Genomic DNA, 18,371 nt, shown 5'->3' on the forward strand with positions numbered 1-18,371 from the left:
CTCCTAGGTGCCCTTGTTATCGAGCCAAACACAGGCACAAACACCAATGCCACCCCACGTGGATTCACCAAGTCCCACCTGTTCCCAGTGCTGATCACAAAGAAGGGAAGAGGACCCTTTGCTAGGACCAGCTGCTATTTCTGCTTGCCCAGGGTGTCGGTCTTCATGGAGCTGGTAGCCCGCCTGCTGCTCTATCCACAACCATCCTGCCCTCAGCTGGCTCCGTCACCTGCTGGGCTGGGAGGAAAAGCAGCCCATGGGAGCGCAGTAGGGCCTCCCCCTGCACCCACTGGGGAGTCCTCTCCCTCCCTGCTGTTTCGGGGTGGGGAGCTGTGAGGAGCGGTCTGGCTCCTCTACTTTAGCCCCTTCAGTGCAGTCAGCGGGAAGTACAGGACTCGCCCCCAAGGAAATATGTGGTCACTCTGTCACCTCCCTGATGCCTCAGCTTCTCCCTCCGTCACCTTGGATGATGCTGGCATGTCAGCACCTGGGACATCACTACCCACTCTATCTTTCCCTTTGGCAGTGTCCACTTCTGATAATCTTTGGATGAGTGACCTGGTTTTGGACTTTCCACCCCTTTGTGGGTCCCTCACTCCTCCCTGGTTACCTCAGACTCTCTTCATCGGGTCATAGACCTCTCAGCACCATTACAATGTGCAGATCTGTGAAGCAGCTGTCAGAGTGGACGAACGTGGAGGTCAAGAGTGTGAACTCTCCAGCCATTTTTAGCCATGGGCCTTGGGCAAGTTTAAAGCTTCAGTTTCTTCCTCTGTAAAATTGGAATGATTCTTGCACTCATTTCCTAGGGTCGTTATTGGCTTAAATGAGGAAATACACGTAATGTGATTAACATTGTGACTGGCCCTTTAATAAGTACCCTTTAATAAGTATCAGTAATTGTTCACTATCATTAGCAAGTGCTCATTCTTCGCTCATCTTAATTTACACACAGGTGTCCTGAAGCTCCTTGGACACAGGCTGAGAAGAAAGAAAGTGTCAGATTCAGTGGGAGACTTGGTGCTCTCTGAAGAGCCCCGAAGCTTAAGTCAGGGCTTTCTCCTTCTATATCCTAATAAGTTAAGATTTTATCTACCGCACCTTGAGGTTTCTCTTCCAGTTCCTAGTTTGAAAAGAACTGTTAATGAGCTCAAACACACATATCCTCACTCACCCCCTCAACACACACCCCAAAACACAGTGAACCACTTAGTGATAGAACATGTGAATCAGAATTTGGAAAGGGTGCCACTGTTTCTTAGCAAGTTTAAATCTTTCTAAAAATTTTCTGTAACTTAATAAAGAAAAAAGAACACACAGAACGTACATGAGTTTGGGAGATGCAGTGTTTGGCTGAGAGCAATGGCTGGTCCTGGGCTGGCCCAGATCTGGTCGACAGTTTAATTTTTTTGTCACTTTATAACTCAGGGGAGATGCTTCTGAATTCTAAAAAGATTTCTCAGCTTTCTAATCAAAGGACAACTCATTCATTTCAATATTGTAGACCTCACTTTCCTTTCTGATTAGGTGTCAGTAACTTTGCCTTACTCGCCTGGTTAATCTACAGAGTAGATAGAGGAGCCCGTAAGGGACATGGGGAGACCTTCTGCTATTGGCAGTTTCCCAGGACATTCTGAGGGTTGGTTTATCTATCCTCATTAACCCTGAGAAGGCATGGTCCTGGGGCTACGTATGCATAGGGTGGCTTATCCTGTTTGTTAAAAGGAAGCCCCTTATGCTGAAAACTCAGCCTCTGGGCACTGGTGCCAAATCGAATCTTGGAGACAGAGTTCTGGGTGAAGTAGAAAAGAATAGCTTTATTGCTTTGCCAGGCATAGGGAGACACAACGGGCTTGTGCCTCTCAAAACTGTGTGTTCCAACCTGGGAGGATTTGGTGAGGAGTTTTATAGCAATGGTTCAAGGCTGGGGTTGCTAATAAGATTAGGGCGTGTGCAGGGCCTGCACTGCTTTAATCTGGTCTCAGGAGGTCTCCTGATGAGCTTCTCTGGTTCCTTTATTCTGGCCTCAGGTGGTCTTCCCTGGAATGAAGAATGCTAACATCTTCCATTTGTTGGGGGTTTTAGTTGTGTAAAGAGCTCAGAGATATTGTTATGTGTATCCCTTGAGGCAGAACCAGGACCCTGCCCCAAGGCTGCACTATTGTTTCTTGGCTGCCCCTCCCTTCCCTGATTAGCAACTGTTCAAATATGCCCTTTGGAACTCAGGGAAGGTCATGGAGGCTGGAGTCTATCCCCTACAAACAAGAAACGGAGGACACAGAAAGGCTTCCATGCCCAGGAGCCCCACAGGGTCCTGCTCGGTTTCACCCCCACACCTCCATTCATCAAGCCCAGGATACAATATTGCATTCAGTCCTCATGCCTTCTTAGGCTCCTCTTCTTGTGACAGTATCTCACTTTCCTTGTTTTTGATGATCTTGACAGTTTCGAGGAGTACTGGTCAGGTATTGGTAGCATGTCCCTCTGTCTGAACTTTCTCATCACGATTAGCCTGGGGTTATGTGTTTTGAGTTGGAAGACCACAGAGGTAAAGTGCCGTTTTCATCACGTCATATCAAAGGTACATGCTATCAGTGTGACTAGTTTGTCACTGTTGATGTTGACCTTGATCAACTGCCTGAGATGGTGCTTGTCAGGTTTTTCCACTGTAAAGTTCCTCTTTCTTCCCCTTTCCACACAGTGCTTTTTGGAAAGAAGTCACTATGTACAGCTCACACACAAGGGGTCAAGGACTATGCTTTCACCTCCTTGTGGGCAGACTACCTACATAAATTATTTAGAATTCTTCTCCACAGATTTGTCCCTTCTCCTCCACTTATTAGTTGATTCAGTCATTTATGTCAGTATGGACTCGTGTATTTATTTCATATTTCAAGTTATAATCTAGTGATGCATTATTTATTTTGTTGCTCCAATTGTCCCAGATTTGGCCATTGGGAGCTCTTTCAGTTGACTCCCATGTCCTTTTGACATGTTCACCATTGTGTGCATTTTTTTGTGTTTTTTTGATCATTTCCTTACTTTCTGGCACTATAAAAGACACTCAGGGGGCTTCCCTGGTGGTCCAGTGGTCGAGACTCCACGCTTCAAGGCAGGGGGTATGGGTTCGATCCCTGGCCGGGGAACTAAGATCCCACATGCCACGTGGCGCGGCCAGAGAAAAAACAAGAAAAGGCACCCAGGCTCATCTTGAGTCTTTCCTGTTTCAGTCCTAGAATCAGCCGTTTCTCCAAGGAGGTGGTTTCTTTTATTGGAGAATGAAGTTAGACATTAAAATCTGGGTCCTGGGTTTTATGGCATTTTTGATGCATTTTATGGCAACTAAGTCTTATTTAATAAAATTATCAATATTTTACTTACTACTTTCTTGCTTTGCAAGAAGAACAAACTTGAAATGCCTTCTTTCTAAGAATAGATGGATGGATGACATGAATTTAGACATAAATATATGCACATATGTCCTTTTAGTTATTTCTTGGCTTTATTTTTTTTATTTATTTTTTTTTAAAGAGAAGTAATAGGAACATTTTTTTTTTATTTGTTTCTTTTATTTTTTAAAACTTTTGGCTGCGTTGGGTTTTCGTTGCTGTGCGCAGGCTTTCTCTGTTTGCGGCGAGCAGGGGCTACTTTTCGTTGCGGTGTGTGGGCTTCTCATTGCGGTGGCTTCTCTTGTTGTGGAGCACGGGCTCTAGGCACGTGGGCTTCAGTAGTTGTGGCACACAGGCTCAGTAGTTGTGGCTCGCAGGCTCAGTAGTTGTGGCGCACGGGCTTAGTTGCTCCGTGGCATGTGGGATCTTCCTGGACCGGGGCTTGAACCCGTGTCCCCTGCATTGGCAGGCGGATTCTTAACCACTGCACAACCAGGGAAGCCCATTGGCTTTATTTTTTAACATTTGAATCTTTAAATATATGAGCTGTGTTTTTGGTGCATGGCATAAAGTAGATATTCTACATTTTTCCAAAATAAATTACTAGTTTATCCTCAATAGGATTTATTTTACACTTTTTAAGTAATTTTTCCTTGGCCTTTGAATCTTGAGATATTGATTGATTGGATTATGGGTTAAGCTGTGTGAACTCAATCTAATCTCCTTTTTTCTTATATCTTAATGAACAATTTCTAGATGCAATGGCTGTGTGTCTTCTTGCTGTGAGTGTCCCTCGTGTTGCATTAGCCGCTTGTGAGCTCTTTCAGTTGACTCCTCTGGAAATCCCTTAATGGAAGTCTATTCTAATTTATTGCCACAGAAGATAACTTCAAACTCTCCACTGCCCAAGCATTATCAGGGTGTGGTTGTGAGAAACAGGGCACATAAAACATTTCCTGAAAGATCTATGGTCTACCCAACACTTTTTATTCTCCAGGTTACCCCAAGGGCAGAAAAGAGCAAAAGAAAACTAAGTAGATGTAGACCTTGGGTCTACTGATTTTTGTCCTTTGTAGACTTGCTCTTGTGTTGATTTTTGTCCCATCCTTGCACTGTGGGCTGCTGTGAGAACTAGCCACACTGAAACACGCTTGGATTTATCATTTGGGGACTTTAGGAAGGAAGATGGGGTCCTCTCCATCACTCTGTATCTCCTTCCTGCTGGCCTCTGGAAGAATTCTTGTCAGGCTTGTGGTCCAGCAGAAACTTTCCCAGGGTGGTTGGTGATTTGTTTTTTATCTTATGGTCAGTTTCCTCAATCACACGGTATGTTCCTCTATGGTTTGGCTGATAGGAAACTGAGAGCCACATCGGTGGTCCATTGACAGCAAAATATTTGCCTCTGACTGAATTTTGCCATCCTGCTTCTAATGTTTGGATTGTCCTCATTTCCTTTTCCATTCACTCTTTTTAAAAAATATTTTTTTATCTCTGGCCGCATCAGGTCTTAGTTGTAGCACGTGGGATCTTTCACTGTGGTGCACAGGGTTCTCTCTAGTTGTGGCACACAGGCTCTAGAGCGCATGGGCTCTGTAGCTGCAGCACGCAGGCTTAGCTGCCCCGTGGCCTGTAGGATCTTAGTTCCCCGACCAGGGATCGAACTTTCATCCCCTGCGTTGGAAGGCGGATTCTTCACCATTGGACCACCAGGGAGGTCCCTCCCTTCGATTTTTTATAATGTTGGATTTAGGGTTTCTCTAACTCAGCTCCATTGACATCGTGGGCCAGATGATCCTTTCTTGTGGGGATCTGCCCTTACGCTTTGTAGGATGTTTAGCAACATCCCTGGCCTCTGCCCACTAGCAGCAACCCCACTCACTCCCAGTTGTAACAAGTAAAAATTTCTCCAGACCTTTCCGAATGTTTCCCGGAGAGCAAGATAGCCCCTTGGTTGAGGACCATTGGATGATATGTATTTATGTCATCACTAAAATATTTTTGGCTATAAGGCAATGTTCAAAATGCTAAATAATAAATAATGAAATAAGCATTAAACAGGTGGAAAAAAGCAGGGAATGGTGTATTTACATATGGACCTAGAAATTAGAGGCTTATTGAGTGGCCCGGGCGTCGCTGCCACAGTTCCGAACCCCTGGGGGTATATTCACCTGGTGGTTCTAGAGCAGAATTTGGCGCCGTGTTTTTAAAGAGAGAAGCTTCTGAAGCAGAGAAATAGGAATAGTGTAATGGACAAGCTCCTCTGGGTACAGCCACTCCAGTCGTCTACAAACCAGGAAGACAAGTGGGGCAGATCAGCAGCCCGCAGTAGCAGGGCACTGGCCAAGCCCCACGTCCACACACTGTGGGGAAAATCCAAGGCAGAGAACATGAGTTGGTCATAGAGACGATCAAATTGGGACACAGAACTGGGTTATTTGGCACTCTGTGGTCAGGGTCTTATTGCTTCTAACGACTATTTGAAGGCTGCTTTATGTGCTAGTAGAATGGTGTACCCCTTGAGGGACTTGCCTCTGGACAGGAGTAGGTAATGGAAATTTTGTACTTTTTAAATTTTCTGTGAAAGACTATTTAGGTTGTCTGTCATCCAAGGAAATCTTTAGTAAGCTCTCAAAGCCAGAGCTCCAGAATCATAGGTAGTGCCCAGGTGAGCATTTTAACGTGCCTGTTCTGATTTTTCTCATGGTAATGAAGATCTAATCATGTGGTAATGTGGTGTGGGTGTGTTTTAACAACACTTCAGGCTAAGAGAGCTTTCATCAGAGTAAATAATTGAGCTTTACACAATTTCTGCCTGTTGAAATAGTGACAGAGTGCAATTTTGCCCTTTTCTTGAAGAAGCATGATTTCACTTGGCTTTCAGGCACATTCCTTTGCAATAGAAACACAATGTACTTTTCCTTTTGTTATCACAGAACAGCTGGAATGAAGGTGTAGAGAAACATTTAAAGGTGCTTTTAAAAGCAGGGCTGTAAAACTCAGTTTCACATTCTTTGTGATTTGGATGTCTGGAACTTGCTGACACCTATCTGTGGACTTTTTTGTATCAAGGGTAAGCAAAGAGTTGTCCAGGAAACAGCTGTTCGTTTCTTTAGTTTAAAATCAGGTCGTGTCTTTATTTTATATTTTTTTGTTGTTAGAAAGCCATTGGTGGCCTTCCACCTCCCAACTCCAGGGTTCTCCAGTGATGGGTAGTCCTTGATGGTGCTGTATCAGGATTCAAATATTAGGAGAGTTTGGATTGAGAAGGGACTAGCCACTGGCAACAGTAATTTTGCCAAAATGGTATTTTGGTTAATTGCACAGTCTTGTTTAGTTTTCAGTCTTCCCCATTTGACAGCAAGCATTGTTTTGCTGCACTCTACATTTCTATAACTAGCATGGTGCCAGATGCATTATAGGTGTTTAATACATATTTGGGTCCATTTGTATTTAGTGATATGGACAGTCTGCAAAGGTTATCCCCGAGGCATAGCAATCATATTAATAATAGTTGTTCCCGATTCTTAAGAATCTATTTTGTATCATATGGCAGTTTGCACCCTAGAAATGGACTCTGAGATGGAATTGGGTGTTTAGGATGTTTAGCCGAGTGTGCCTCTGGAGCTGAAGTGGTTGTCAGAGTTATAATGTGGGACCGGAATGACTGGGCCTTGCCATTCCTGTCTTTGGATACGGGTCACCACTGGAAGGGCCTGACCTTGGGTGAGGCAGCTCTCTACCACCGAGGCAGACCCTGGAAGGGCTGAAGACACAGCTGAAGGGGTGTATGGATAGCACTCCCAACAGCTGGGCCACATCTGCATGCACATCTGGGTCTGTCAGGTGCCGGCTTACTCCACCAGGTGCTTTCCACATGTTATCTCTTGTCTTCACTCTTATCCTTAATGTAATTTAATATTTCCATCAAATTACAGGTACAGAAACTGAAGTTCAGAGAGGTTGACTAGCTTGCCTAAGAATGAATAGATAGGTAGATAGATAGGTAGGCAGATAGATACAACAGTGTTAAATGTTTAAATTCAGCTCCGAGCTCAAAGCCTGAGTGCTCTGGATTTCTTTTGGGAACGGGTCAACCAAGTTAGAAGAGGAGCATGAATTGGGAGTCACGAGACGGAGCGTTGGCTGCCCCTGCCACACATTCCAAGTGTGACCTCAATTATCAAGTCCATTAAGGTGGAGCTAAAATGAGCTTTGAAGCACATGAATCACTCAAGAATCTTGTTAAAATGCAGAGTCTGTTCCAGTAGGTCCCGGTGGGGCCTGAGATTCTGCATTTGTAACAGGTGCTCAGGTGATGCCAAAGCTGCCGGCATCTGAGATCTCAGAAGACCCTAAGTCTCCTCCAGCTCTGAAACTCAGTGGGTCTGAAACATTTAGGGACAGCTCTTCCTTACAGAAGAATTCCAGTCGGTAAATACAGAAGAAAAAAAGGAAAGCGAATATCACCGAGCATCCCTATCATAATTGTTTCGGGTAGGATCTGTGGATGGATGCTAAAATTAGAAGGTGGAAGTTTGAGGAGGAACATGATATTTGTATACTATCAATGCATCTCTCACCAAGGATTTACTGATTACAGAGGGAAAAAAATAAGTTTATAGCAGACATCACCTTAACCAAGTGATCAAAGTTGATATCACCACTAGTAAAACATGTTGACCTCCCCATAGGGTGCACTGAGAGGAACGCATCACTAACAGGCATACTTGTGCAAAACACACAACCTCGATCTAATCATGAGAAAATATCAGACCCCAAATGAGGGGTATTCTACAAGACAACTGACAAGAATTCTGTAAAAGTGTCAAGGTCACGAAAGACAAGGGAAGACAGACGGGAGAATTGTTACAGATTACAGGAGGCCGAGGGGACATGACAAATACACTGGGGGAGGGGGGCCTCAGATTGGATCTTGGAACAGAAAAAGGACAGTAAAACGTGCAAATGAAGTCTCTAGTTTATAGTATTGCACAAATACTTAGTTTTGACAAAGGCATCATGGTGATAGTGTAAGATGTTAGCAGTAGGGGATACTTGGTAGAAGATAAACTGGAACTCTGTTCTATTTTTGCAACTTTTCTATGTGCCTAAATTGTTTAAAAATAAAAAGTAAAAAAACCACAAATCTATGGATATACTCTTTAAAACTTTTTTCAGACATTTTTATATACAAAAATGCTCATACAGTAGATTTGTTTAGACTTTAAATTTCTTTATCATTTCACTTGCAAATGATGATGATTTTGCCCTTAATTTTTTATTTATACCTCTTTTTCCCCCAAAAAAGCTAGAACTCAAACAATTCGAAACCACTGTGTCGATCTTATATCCCTTGGTAGCTTTACTGACTCTGGAGGTCAGTCAAAAATAACAACAAACATCTGTTGTGTTTACTGCAAAGCAGGCACTGCGCTAAATGCCTTATCTCATTATTCTTCTCAATAACCCTATTATTATCTTGAATTTACAGAAAAGGAAATATTTAGAGAAGTAAAATAGCGTGCTCAAGTTCACATAGTAATTTTTTTTTTTTTTTTGGTGATACGCGGGCCTTTCACTGTTGTGGCCTCTCTCGTTGCGGAGCACAGGCTCTGGACGCGCAGGCTCAGCGGCCATGGCTCACGGGCTCAGCCACTCTGCGGCATGTGGGATCTTCCCGGACTGGGGCACGAACCCGTGTCCCCTGCGTCGGCAGGCGGACTCTCAACCACTGCGCCACCAGGGAAGCCCTCATGTAGTAATTTTTTAAGCCAGGATTTGAACCAAGGTTATCTTAGTCCAGGACCTAAGCTTTTAGTTACATGTCTGCTTAATAATATTTACAATTGATTTCAGATATATTTATTTTTAACATGGGAGGGTAGCGTCACTGAACCACCATTTTAAAGATGAGTGCAGAATGACCAAGAAGTCAGTCAGCGGCTTTTGATCCTCAGACCAGTACAGGCCAAGCAGGGAGTCCAGAGAAGATGGGTGTCCTGGGCGACCCTGCAAACTCCTGCCCTTGAGCCACTGAGGTTGGGAGGGTGGGGTGGGAGAAGAAGGACTTTGATAGTTGTCCCTGAGCATCCCCCATGGACAGCTGTAGTCTCACCCCCAGCTTTACTTGGGGGCTGCTTGGCTAGGTACATGGACATGGGTCTGGGCCCTGGCTGGCTCCCACCTGGGTAGAAGACAGGAGGTCTCCACTGACTCTGCACTTGCACAATAAATACAGAGAGGGACTTCCCTGGTGGTCCAGTGGTTAAGATTCCACGCTTCCACTGCAGGGGGTTCGGGTTGCATCCCTGGTCGGGGAACTAGGATCCCACATGCCGCAGAGCACATTCAAAAAATTAAAAAAAAAAACCAAAACTAAAAATAAATAAATACAGAGAAAAGAGAAAAATTGGTTCTTGGTCTCTTCCCAGACTTCCTCTGGGTACCTGCAGCTCTGACTGCCCAGATGAACCTGTGGTCCCAATCAGAGGCTAGGAGAGCCAGTGGGGTTGAGGGGCCGAAAAGACCTCAGCAATTTGGACGGAATCCCTAACTCAGCACAGCAACCTATGTCTTTTCACCTCCAGGTGACACTCAGGGAGGATAACAACATTTATCTCAGATTATTTTGGGGTTTACATGACAAACTTTATATTATTTAGCACTGTGCTTGGCACAGAGAAAGATTGATTTGCACTTTTCCTTTGATAAACATGGGCAAACAATAAGGAATCTTTTCTTTTTTAAACTGGAAGTTTTTTTTTTAACTTTTTATTTTATGTTGGAGTAAAGTAGCAGGGCAAATTGGTGGAGATGTTGATTGTTCAGAGAAAATGCATTAAATAGAATTAATCTAAACAGAAGAGACATTTAAATACACCCCAATTACCAACCTCGAGGAAAGTTGAGGGGGATATTGTGCTAAAAAAGTAGACTGCTATGAAAAAGGAAATTGAAAATTTGATTGCTGGAAAAGTCCCACCAATATTGGCAACAAATACCAATTAAACACTGCTAAAAATTGAAATGGGGATTTAGAAACTATTTTGAGGAACATTCACAGAACATAGAGTGAAAATATAAATAAGTAGGAATTATAAAAGATAAGTGAGAGGATAGATTTAGTGTATCTAACATATGTTTATTCCCCTCATCCACTCTAACATGGAACAGATGGGGAAGTAGTAATATTTAAAGATATATAAAAGAAAATTTATCTGTGCTAAAGAAAGATTTGAGGTTTCTGGTGGAAAAATCCTCCCAAGCCTATATAAGGTATTGAAAAAGACAGACAACATATACATATCCTAACAATATGTTTCAATTGCACGGGTAAAGAGAAAAATTCTATCAACATTTAAATTTTTAAAAAATGGAAGAGACCAGTAGTGTTGTCAGCTAGCTCATTTGCCACGCTGCCTGCTGACAAAGGAACAAGATTCATCAGGATTGTGGACCTAGAGTACTTCGTAGAGACAAGCCAGTACTTGTACAGCACAAAAGAAATACACCTTGTGACATGTCAATTCTTAGGAAATAGTCTATCAGTGCATTATTTCTGGAAAAAAAGTTCATTAAAATCCATTGGAATATAGAACCAATGAAAGGGAAAGTGCGTGCAGGAAATAGGTATAAGCACTGAAACTGGTAATCTCATAGGTAAGCCAAAATATGTTTTGAAATGTGTGGAACTTTAATATAACCATGCACAAGAAAATCCTTAAATAAGACACATAAATTAACATCATAATAACAATCTGGAACTGAGGCTCCATATGATTTTTTAAAAATTACATGGTGGAGAGGCAAATATTTCATTTTTAATTTTTGAGAGCTTTATTTACTGTACTGTTATTTTTACAGACTTTTTTTAATAAAGATTTATTTATTTATATATTCTTCTTTCATGGACCAACTCTCTCATATAAAGGCATACCATTACTTTTTTTGTTGTTGTCGTTAGTTTTCTTCTGCTCCTTGATGTTTGTTTCTTCCAAATTCTTTTCACATGCCTATTTGTTTCCATCTCTGTATTTCCTGTTAGAAGCTTGCTTAAAATATCTGGTCATCCTTGGTTATCTGGTCATATTTAAGAATGAGACAGTCTATCAGTTGGTGGACCTCACTTTTGGAAGAGTCCGCTAATCCTAACATCTGTAGGTATTTCCCTGGTCATTTTCTCTTGGAGAAGCAGCCTCCAGACTTCTTCCTGTGGGTCAGAGCTTGATTGCCAGAGTTCTAGGAGCTGGGACAGGCAGAGGTCAGCATCCTTTAGTTCAGGAATGCACCTCTCCCCTCTTCTGTGCCTGGTGCCTCAAAAACTGGAGGTTCTTTCCAAAAATTTCCTCTGAAAATAAATTTTCTATTTATTGCTGTGGTGGGGAAGAGGCCATCTTACTCTATATACACTTTCTCCTATGATTGGCCCCCTCTTCTTTCCCTTTCAGTTCTGGAACTTTCTTTGATTCTGTGATGTGAATTGGCTTGTTTCCTACTGACTGCTCTTTCTTTGGGCTAGTTCTTTGCTCTCTGCATTTTATTTTTTAAATCACTTATCCCCACACCATCCAGTGTTCAAAAAAAATATGTGGATTATCTCATTCACTGTCGTTATCTCTTGTATTGTTCCTGTGGCTTTATGGCTTTTAAAGTCTTCTACTGCTTTCTCATCAGCTTGGAAGGAGGGGGCAGAGCTAAGATAGTGCATTGATTCCCTGTTTATGCATATTAATGAACTTAGGTGTAACATTTCCACAAAAAAGCTATCCCCCTCCAAAAGAAAGTCCCATTGGGATTTTGATTGACCTTACATTAAATCTGTATGTTATTTTGAGAAAAAAAAAAGATTTCTTTTTACTATCCAGTTTTCCCATCTGGGAACATTGATGAATCTATATTCAGTTCGAGCATCCTCTGCAGCGTCTTGCAGTTTTCTCTGTATGGGTCGTGCTGATCAAAGGATGGTGGGGACTGAAGAGACTTTGAAGAGGCTTTGAAGAAGGACAAAGGTTCCTAGCCTGACTCTGCTGAGAGCTGTGTCATCTGACAGTTTACTCAATTGTCCTGACCTCATTTTCCACTGGTCCCAGTGGGACCTAACAGCCACCTGGTGGAGTTGTGAGAATTAGGAGGAGTCTGTGTAAAAAGCATACAGAATTGAGATAAAAAGTAATAGTTCTTTGTTTTTCTTTTTCTTTTACAGGTTGGTCTCATTTCTCCATGGATGCAGTACTCCCATTTTTTAAAAATGTTTATTTATTTATTTCCTTATTAGTCATCATTTTATGCACATCAGTGTATATATGTCAATACCAATCTCCCAATTCACTCCCCCACCACCACCCCCTGCCATTTTCCCCCTTGGCGTCCGTACGTTTGTTCTCTACATCTGTGTCTCGATTTCTGCCCTGCAGACTGGTTCATCTGTACCACTTTTCTAGGTTCCACCTATATGCGTTAATATATGATATTTGTTTTTCTCTTTCTGACTTACTTCACTCTGTATGACAGTCTCTAGATCCGTCAACATCTCTACAAATGACCCAATTTTGTTCCTTTTTATGACTGAGTAATATTCCATTGTATATATGTACTGCTGCTTCTTTATCCATTCATCTGTCGATGGGCATTTAGGTTGCTTCCATGACGTGGCTATTGTAAATAGAGCTGCAATGAACATTGGGGTGCATGTGTCTTTTTGAATTATGGTTTTCTCTGGGTATATGCCCAGTAGTGGGATTGCTGGGTCATATGGTAGTTCTATTTTTAGTTTTTTAAGGAACCTCCATACTGTTCTCTGTAGTGGCTGTATCAATTTACATTCCCACCAACAGTGCAAGAGAGTTCCCTTTTCTCCACACCCTCTCCAGCATTTGTTGTTTGTAGATTTTCTGATGATGCCCATTCTAACTGGTGTGAGGTGATACCTCATTGTAGTTTTGATTTGCATTTCTCTAATGATTAGTGATGCTGAGCAGCTTTTCATGTGCCTCTTGGCCATCTATATGTCCTCTTTGGAGAAATGTCTATTTAGGTCTTCTGCCCATTTTTGGATCAGGTTGTTTTATAATTTTGAGCTGCATGAGCTGTTATATATTTTGGAGATTAATCCTTTGTCCGATGATTCATTTGCAAATATTTTCTCCCATTCTGAGGGTTGTCTTTTCGTCTTGTTCATGGTTTCCTTTGCTGTGCAAAAGCTTTTAAGTTTCATTAGGTCCCATTTGTTTATTTTTGTTTTTATATCCATTACTCTAGGAGGTGGGTCAAAAAGATTCTTGCTGTGATTTATGTCATAGAGTGTTCTGCCTATGTTTTCCTCTAAGAGTTTGATAGTTTCTGGCCTTACATTTAGGTCTTTAATCCATTTTGAGCTTACTTTTGTGTATGGTGTTAGGGAGTGTTCTAATATCATTCTTTTACATGTAGCTGTCCATTTTTCCCAGCACCACTTATTGAAGAGGCTGTGTTTTCTCCACTGTATATTATTGCCTCCTTTATCAAAGATAAGGTGACCATATGTGCATGGGTTTATCTCTGGGCTTTCTATTCTGTTCCATTGATCTATATTTCTGTTTTTGTGTCAGTACCATACAGTAGCTTTGTAGTATAGTCTGAAGTCAAGGAGCCTGATTCCTCCACCTCCGTTTTTTTCCCTCAAGATTGCTTTGGCTATTCAGGGTCTTTTGCGTCCCCATACAAATTTTAAGATTTTTTGTTCTAGTTCTGTAAAAAATGCCATTGGTAATTTGATACGATTGCATTGAATCTGTAGATTGCTTTGGGTAGTAGAGTTATTTTCACAATGTTGGTTCTTCCAATCCAAGAACATGGTATATCTCTCCATCTGTTTGTATCATCTTTAATTTCTTTCATCAGTGTCTTATAGTTTTCTGCATACAGGTCTTTTGTCTCCCTAGGTAAGCTTATTCCTAGGTGTTTTATTCTTTTTGTTGCAGTGATAAATGGGAGTGTTTCCTTAATTTCTCTTTCATATTTTTCATCATTAGTGTATAGGAATGCAAGAGATTTCTGTGCATTAATTTTCTATCCTGCAACTTCACCAAATTCATTGATTAGCTCTAGTAGTTTTCTGGTAGCATCTTTAGGATTCTCTATGTATAATACATGTCATCTGCAAACAGGGACAGTTTTACTTCTTCTTTTCAAATTTGTATTCCTTTTGTTTCTTTTTCTTCCCTGATTGCTGTGGCTACGACATCGAAAACTCTGTTGAATAATAGTGTGAGAGTGGACATCCTTGTCTTGTTCCTGATCTTAGAGGAAATGCTTTCAGTTTTTCACCATTGAGAATGATATTTGCTGTGGGCTTGTCATATATGGCCTTTATTATGTTGAGGTAGGTTCCCTCTTTGCCTACTTTTTGGAGAGTTTTTTATCATAAATCGGCATTGAATTTTGACAAAAGATTTTTCTGCATCTATTGAGGTGATCGTATGGTTTTTATTCTTCAATTTGTTATTATGGTGTATGACATTGATGGATTTGCGTATATTGAAGAATCCTTGCATCCTGGGATAAATCGCACTTGATCGTGGTGTGTGATCCTTTAATGTGTTGTTGGATTCTGTTTGCTAGTATTTTGTTAAGGATTTTTGCATCTATATTCATCAGTGATATTGGTCTATAATTTTCTTTTTTTGTAATATCTTTGTCTGGTTTTGGTATCAGGGTGATGGTGGCCTCATAGAATGAGTTTGGGAGTGTTCCTTCCTCTGAAATTTTTTGGAAGAGTTTGAGAAGGATGGGTGTTAGCTCTTCTCTAAATGTTTGATAGAATTCACCTGTGAAGCCATCTGGTCCTGAACTTTTGGTTGTTGGAAGATTTTTAATCACAGTTTCAATTTCATTACTTGTGACTGGTCTGTTCATATTTTCTATTTCTTCCTGGTTCAGTCTTGGAAGTTTATACCTTTCTAAGAATTTGTCCATTTCTTCCAGGTTGTCCATTTTATTGGCATAGAGGTGTTTATAGTAGTCTCTTAGGATGCTTTGTATTTCTGTGGTGTCTCTTGTAACTTTTCCTTTTTCATTTCTAATTTTATTGATTTGAGTCCTCTCCCTCTTTTTCTTGATGAGTCTGTCTAATGGTTTATCAATTTCGTTTATCTTCTCAAAGAACCAGCTTTTAGTGTTATTGATCTTTGCTATTGTTTTCTGTTTCTATTTCATTTATTTCTGCTCTGATCTTGTTGATTTCTTTCCTTCTGCTAACTTTGGTTTTGTCTGTTCTTCTTTCTCTAGTTCCTTTAGGTGTAACATTAGATTGTTTGAGATTTTTATTGTTTCTTGAGGTAAGCCTGTATTGCTATAAACTTCCCTCTTAGAACTGCTTTTGCCACGTCCCATAGGTTTTGGATCGTCGTGTTTTCATTGTCATTTGTCTCTAGGTATTTTTTTATTTCCTCTTTGATTTCTTCAGTGATCTCTTTGTTATTTAGTAACATATTGTTTTGCCTCCATGTGTTTGTGTTTTTTATGTTTTTTTCCCTGTAATTGATTTCTAATCTTATAGCGTTGTGGTCGGAAAAGATGCTTGATATGATTTCAATTTTCTTAAATTTACTGAGGCTTGATTTGTGACCCAAGATGTGATCTGTCCTGGAGAATGATCTGTGTGCACTTGAGAAGAAAGTGTAATCTGATGTTTTTGGGTGGAATGTCCTATAAATATCAATTAAATCTATCTGGTCTATTGTGTCATTTAAAGCTTGTGTTTCCTTATTAATTTTCTTTTTGGATGATCTGTCCATTGGTGTAAGTGAGTTGTTAAAGTCCCCCACTATTATTGTGTTACCATCAATTTCCTCTTTTAGAGCTGTTAGCAGTTGCCTTATGTATTGAGGTGCTTCTATGTTGGGTGCATATATATTTATAATTGTTATATCTTCTTCTTGGATTGATCCCTTGATGATTATGTAATGTCCTTCCTTGCCTTTTGTAACATTCTTTATTTTAAAGTCTATTTTATCTGAGATGAGAATTGCTACTCTAGCTTTCTTTTGATTTCCATTTGCATGGAATATATTTTTCCATCCCCTCACTTTCAGTCTGTATGTGTCCCTACGTCTGAAGTGGGTCTCTTGTAGACAGCATATAGATGGGTCTTGTTTTTGTGTCCATTCTGCGAGCCTGTGTCTTTTGGTTGGAGTATTTAATCCATTCATGTTTAAGGTAATTATTGATATGTATGTTCCTGTTACCATTTTCTTATTGTTTTGGGTTTGTTTTTGTAGGTCCTTTTCTTCTCTTGTGTTTCCCACTTAGAGAAGTTCCTTTAGCATTCGTTGGATAGCTGGTTTGGTGGTGCTGAATTCTCTTAGCTTTTGCTTGTCTGTAAAGCTTTTGATTTCTCCATCGAATCTGAATGAGATCTTTGCCAGGTAGAGTAATCTTGGTTGTAGGTTCTTCCCTTTCATCACTTTAAGTATATCATGCCACTCCCTTCTAGCTTGTAGAGTTTCTATTGAGAAATCAGCTGTTAACCTTATGGGAGTTCCTTTGTATGTTGTCATTTTTCCCTTGCTGCTTTCAATTTTTCTGTCTTTAATTTTTGACAATTTTATTACTCTGTGTCTCAGCATGTTTCTCCTTGGGTTTGTCCTGTATGGGACTCTGCACTTCCTGGATTTGGGTGGCTATTTCCTTTCCCACGTTAGGGAAGTTTTCGACTATAATCTCTTCGAATATCTTCTCTGGTCCTTTCTCTCTCTCTTCTCCTTCTGGGACCCCTGTAATGCAAATGTTGTTGTGTTTAATGTTGTCCCAGAGGTCTCTCAGGCTGTCTTCATTTCTTTTCATTCTCTTTTCTTTATTCTGTTCTACAGAGTGAATTCCACCATCCTGTCTTCCAGGTCACTTATCCATTCTTCTGCCTCAGTTATTCTGCTATTGATTTCTTCTAGTGCAGTTTTCATTTGTTATTGTATTGTTCATCTATGTTTGTTTGTTGTTTAATTCTTCTCGATCTTTGCCTCCATTCTTTTTCCAAGGTCCTGAATCATCTTCACTGTCATTATTCTGAATTCTTTTCCTGGAAGATTGCCTATCTCCATTTCATTTAGTTGTTTTTCTGGGGTTTTATCTTGTTCCTTCATCTGGTACATAGCCCTCTGCCTTTTTATCTTGTCTATATTTCTGTGAATATGGTTTTTGTTCCACAGGCTGCAGGATTGTAGTTCTTCTTGCTTCTGCTGTCTGCCCTCTGGTGGATGAGGCTGTCTACGAGGCTTGTGGAAGTTTCCTGATGGGAGGCACTGGTAGTGGGTAGAGCTAGCTGTTTCTCTGTTGGGCAGAGCTTAGTAAAACTTTAGTCCACTTGTCTGCTGATGGGTGGGGCTGGCTTCCCTCCTTGTTGGTTGTTTGGCCTGAGGCAACCCAACACTGGAGCCTACCTGGGCTCTTTGATGGGGCTAATGACAGGCTCTGGGAGGGCTCATGCCAAGGAGTACTTCCCAGAACTTCTACTGCCAGTGTCCTTCTCCCTTGATGAGTCACAGCTGCCCCCCGCCTCTGCAGGAGACCCTCCAACACTAGCAGGTAGGTCTGGTTCAGTCTCCTATGGGTCACTGCTCCTTCCTCTGGGTCCCGATTTGCACACTACTTTGTGTGTGCCCTCCAAGAGTGGAGTCTCTGTTTCCCCCAGTCCTGCCGAAGGCCTGCAATCAAATCCCACTAGCCTTCAAAGTCTGATTCTCTAGGAATTCCTCCTCCCGTTGCCAGACCCCCAGGTTGGTAAGCCTGACGTGGGGCTCAGACCCTTCACTCCAGTGGGTGGACTTCTGTGGTATCAATAGTTCTTTTTACTATTTCATTAGCATAAGGTACTTCCAGATCCGTGTGTACTTATTCTATGTTTTTGTTGTTACAGTAAATGGGAAGTTTACTTTCAGTATTGTTAAGTGTTCTTTGATAGTTGTTAGAAAAGTAATTTCTCTTTGGAGAAATATCTTTAATCCTGAT

General features: G+C 41.2%; 1 protein-coding gene across 8 annotated transcripts in view; it reads left to right on the forward strand.

The window, feature by feature from the left end:
• Positions 1-18,371, forward strand: part of HECW1 (HECT, C2 and WW domain containing E3 ubiquitin protein ligase 1) — a 479,149-nt gene that overhangs the window by 33,804 nt on the left and 426,974 nt on the right. Inside the window, exon 1 of one of the 8 annotated variants that reach the window (XM_030871193.2) lies at positions 17,849-17,948. The exons of the other annotated variants lie outside the window; for them this stretch is intronic. The gene's annotated coding sequence lies outside the window, so the exon portion shown is untranslated. Of the gene's footprint in view, positions 1-17,848; positions 17,949-18,371 lie in introns of those variants that run through there. 8 annotated transcript variants of the gene reach the window in all.

Source organism: Globicephala melas, chromosome 9, assembly GCF_963455315.2.
Source record: "Globicephala melas chromosome 9, mGloMel1.2, whole genome shotgun sequence".
In the NCBI taxonomy this organism is placed as follows: domain Eukaryota; kingdom Metazoa; phylum Chordata; class Mammalia; order Artiodactyla; family Delphinidae; genus Globicephala; species Globicephala melas.